Below are 5,247 nucleotides of genomic sequence, written 5' to 3' on the forward strand. Positions count from 1 at the left end.
GTCAGTACTGACTCCATAGCACCTAACAACAACAACAACAACTAGACATTATTGTGATCCTCATTTTAGGGATAGAGAACTTGAGCCTTAGAGATATTTAAGGAACATCTAGCAGAGTCATAAGTAGACCTCTAGTTTAGTCAATTCATTTTTCTTTTCATGGCACTACAGCTTTGGGTAGAGGAAACAGTGGAATTCGTGGCCAGGGCTGAGAGAAGGAGGAAGAGTTTAACTCATGGCAGATCATTAAAATGCAGTGATAGCTGGGATTCCTTAGTAGACTGTCTTGAGGAAGAAAGTGGAGTTGGTATGTCTGATATATGACAGGATCCTGCCTTTTGGAATCAAAGAGTTTTCTTTCTTTCAAATTTCGTGGAAATTTTTCTACTCATTAACACTCTGCCTTTAAAAGGAGTTATATGCGTTAATGTGTTTAATGTATATAAACAGAGGAAGAATTTGCAAAATAAATTCTCTTGAATTCCAGGATTATCCTAAACCAGAGCAAAGGATGTAAAACTTCATCATGACTGCTAAGTTTTAAAGATTTCGAGAGCATGTTCCCTGAGATTTGCTTGGCTATGCACTACCATAATTCACTAATACACATACACTTGTGTAATTATTGTATGAATTATTGATTCTGAGAGATTCATATTCTCCACAATTTCTCATTGATTAGTCCAAGGCTAATTTTATTGAAGGCTGAACAAGGACCTCCAGGAATTGAAGAAGCACAGAAATGGATGCAATTTTGAATCTCATTGTATTTACTGAGCCTTGTATAGTAACTTGGCAAGTATTTGAGAGTGGAATTTCCTAAGTGCCACCACAGAATTGGGAAGCTTCTGGCAACTTTAAGAAAGATTTTTTTTTTAAGTTCAATAATAAAAGTTTATTGAGAGCACCTCTGAATTTCTTTTCCTGCCCTTTTTTTTATGGGCTTGGTTGTTTTGCTAAATTAGGTTTGAGGTTCACTCGCTTTGTTATAGCACCACGTTAATGAGGCCAAAATGTCAGGTTCCATCTCTGTAGTGACAAACTGCGCCCTTAACCTCAGATGGAAGCAGGGAGGATATTTGAATTTGCACAAATCCATCCCACAGTACTGGACAAACAATTTCAGGATCTGAGCAAGTGAAAAGGCATCACCTTCATTTACACAAAATAGCAAATTGTTCCCTCCAGTTACAAAAGAAACACCCCAAGGAAATTACTACTGTCATAGGAGAACTGAGGCTGCAACAACAACCACAAATTAGAAGGTCCAAACATGATTAACAGAGTCCCATACTCACAGCTTGGATGATGGAAATTTTCAACCACTTGGCTCGAGATGCCCCAGTGATTACTCTGCATAGATGTGCTAAACAGTCCAGGTTGCACATCAAGTAATTAAAATCTGATTAATGCTTATTGGGTTTGCAAAGGATGCTGCTTTTTACCCTCCAAACAAATTGGCAGTGCACCTGAACATTAAATTTAATTTGTCATTTTGCACATTTCACTGGCTCTATTGTACTATACTTAGAAGCACATTTGCTACTCTGTCCTTTTTTGACATCAGTCCTCCCTATACTATATACATTACATAAATATGAAAATGTAGATATGACAAAGTACCTTTAAAATTCTCTCATTTGAGACTATCACTATGAACTGATTGTGATTCAAGATATCAACGTTGCCTCTTGGCAGTTGCAGCCAACAGAAAACCAGCACATGTGAATGAACAAATCACTGTTTAAACTGCAATACTTTTGATAATTAGCAAATATATTGAGGAAAAAATATGGGAAAAAATCTGAAAGGGGGGAAAAGGATTTAAATTTAAATAGGAATTCTTTTAATGTTTCCCCATTGTGAAAAGATCCATCTTTAATTCATATGACAGTGAGTAATTTGTAATGCTGTGTCAAAATCGATATGCAAAAAGGAAATGCATTTGAATTTTAAATCTGATCCCCAAGTTTGAATTTAATATAACGCCCTGAGTACTGTATGTGGAATAGGAATTTTGAATCTATTTTGAATGTCACAAGGATCAGCAATCATGCATAGGTTATTATTGTTCATTATCTACCATGACTTGTGAAAGAAACATGAAATGGCATTAATCATTATTTTCTACTACTAATAATATACTTTCAATGCAAATGTCACCATTTTCTACATATCTAATGGAAAAGAAGTCTACTCCCTCATCACACAAATGCAAACCAACCACCCCCTCTCCTTTATTCTTGATTTGCAGCTGGAAGCTCTTCATGACTGATGTTTGTGATAAAACACATTTCCCCAAAGGGGAGATTTAGTCCTTCAGACATTAAAAAAAAAAAAAAAAAAAAAAAATGCAAACCAACCACCCCCTCTCCTTTATTCTTGATTTGCAGCTGGAAGCTCTTCATGACTGATGTTTGTGATAAAACACATTTCCCCAAAGGGGAGATTTAGTCCTTCAGACATTAAAAAAAAAAAAAAAAACGAACTCATGACCTCAATCCCAAATACCCAAAATCATAAAATCCCTGTGCCCCAAGAAACCTCAGGAGTCATCTAATCTAATCCTTCACTTGTCAGATGGGAAAGTAAAGGCCTATTTTGGCAAATTGGTTTGCCCAAGTCTGCCAGCTGGTTAGGAGCTGATAGGGAAATTAGAACCAGAACTCCTGGCTTCAGGTTGAGCGCTCTTTCCAATAACTGGATGAAATATCATCCCATTAAAAGCAAGAGTTTGGGGATATTACAGACCTGGATTTGAATTCCAGTTCTGCCAATGATTTGCTTTAATTTCTTCATGTGAAAACTGTATAACCTAATGACATATACTTCATCATGTCATTGTGAGGATTAAATGATATACACAAAGTACTTGGGTTGAATAGTGTCCCTACAAACTTTAAGTCTTACTGGAACTTCAGAATATGAGCTGATTTTTTTTTTTTTTTTAAATAGGACCTTTGCAGATATAATTAGTGAAGATGAGTTCATACTGGATTAAAGTGGACCCTAAATCCAGTTACTGATGTCCTTATTAGAAGAAGAGAGGGCACAAGTGCACAGAGAGAAGACCATAAGAAGACAGAGCTAGAGCTTAGTGTTACACGCACGAGTCAAAGAATGCCTGGGGCAATCAGAAGCTTGAGGAGACAAGGAAGACTCTTACAGCCTTCAAAAGAACATGGCCTGCTGTCTCCTTGATTTCAGACTTCTAGCTTTCAGAATTGTAAAAGAACACACATACATACATACATACATACATGTTATTGTTGTTAGGTGCCTTCAAGTTGGCTCTGATTCATAGTGACCCTACCTATATAATTTCAAAAATTTCATGGAAAAATGGAATTAAAAGATAATACAATTTTCTACAAACTTTTTGCAGCCCCCTTGTGTGTGTGCATTGTTGTTATTGTTAAGTGTTGTTGAGTTGTTTATTACTCATTGCAACCCTGTATAAGGGTTTCAAGGCTGTAAAATCTTTGTGGGAGCAGAAAGCTTCATCTTTCTCTTGTGAAACAGCTGGTGGTCTTGAACTGCTGACCCTGTGGTTCACAGTCCCTTGCTTATCCTACAGAGTCACCACGCTCCACACATATGTTTGTGTGTGTGTATGCATTCTGTTATTTTATAATTGCATTTTTCACTAACTTTTTTAAACACGTATGTGTGTGTATATATATGGTATTGTTGTTATGTGCCATCAAGAGCATTCTGACTCATAGCAACCCTGTATTCCAAGGAGTGGCTGGTGAATTTGAACTGCCAGCCTTGCTGTTCAAACCTACCTTGCAGTTCAGTGCTTATCCTACAGTGCCATATATATATATGTGTGTGTGTGTATTCCATTATCTTTTAATTTCATTTTTCACAAACAGTTTGAAGCCCTCTCATTGTGTTTGTATGTGTATCTATGCAGTTTTTATTTTTTTTTCATTTTTTTTTAAAGTCAAGATTCAGAGTTAAATAAGGCCCCACTGACAACATTGTACTATGGCTATGACAAACTAAAAGTCAATGTGACACATAAGGAAGGATGGCAAAGCACGACTAGATAACAATGACGTCAACTTTAAGTTCCCTTACAACATTATAACAGTCTACGGAACATAATAGAAAGCATCCATTGTTTCAACATTAAACAATTTCATGGACTAGGTAGAGGATACACTCAAATGCATCTATCCACACTCCAACCTTTACGTTAGTAGGCAAGTATAAACAGTTTGCACTACCCTGGGACTCTTTGTGGAAGTTCAGAGGTACTAAGTGACATCCTTGCCTAAGGTTATACAGTGGGAAAGGATAAAGGTTAGAATCAAGACCAGTGGCCTCCCTCCCACACCTAGGGAGAGATATGCCTCCTGTCTCATTTGGATAAGCGCTCCTTGGATACATCACCAACAGAAAACAAAAAAAAAAGACTAAAAGAAAAGAAAGGTAGATTTTCTTCAAATGCTTTATTACCCATAAAATAGCCCTCTGCCCATCTAATTCCAATATACATGTGATCCCTTTAATACTTCTGAAATATGAGCAAATGTTATGATAGAATAAGGGAAAATTATACAGAAGGGAGAGTCCTGGTGTGGCGCTGTAGGGTAAGCACAGGACTGCTAACTGCAAGGTCAGCAGTTCAAACCCACCAGTAGCTCTTAGAAATCCTATGCAGGATTGTTATGAGTCAGAATCGACTTGCTGACATACAACAACAGCATAGGCAAGGGAATAGCTGGTATCTTTTGAGTCCAATGTTTCATGTATATGCATATACATGCACATATGAGTAATGGAGGAAGAGAGAGAAAGACAAAGGTAAGCAGATGGCACAGAGACAAATTGACTGGAGAGGCTGATGACTTGGGCTTGGTCTAATTAGAAATGGAATAGGGAACATCATGAGAGTTGCAAATCTAGAAGGGGCCCTAAAACATCACTAGAAAGGGGGACAGATGTAGGCAAGTTTATTTACAAGAACTCCACTCAGTAAGAACATCTTATGTGCAGAATAATTTGAAAATCTAGTGGGAAGTAGTACACCACAAATGTCTTTATCTAGTATGATATTAGTCCAGACTTTTGGTGTTTAAAAAGAATGACCATATAATTTAACTTCCCAATTATGACAGTTCTATGTGTGAAAGGGGACATTATTAATAATTATACTGGATTCAGAAGAGGACAGCGAAAGAGGGACATCATTGCTGATGTCATATGGATCTTGGCTAAAAGCAAAGAATACCAGAA

This window comes from Chrysochloris asiatica, unplaced genomic scaffold, assembly GCF_000296735.1.
Source record: "Chrysochloris asiatica unplaced genomic scaffold, ChrAsi1.0 scaffold00347, whole genome shotgun sequence".
NCBI classification, from domain to species: Eukaryota; Metazoa; Chordata; class Mammalia; order Afrosoricida; family Chrysochloridae; genus Chrysochloris; species Chrysochloris asiatica.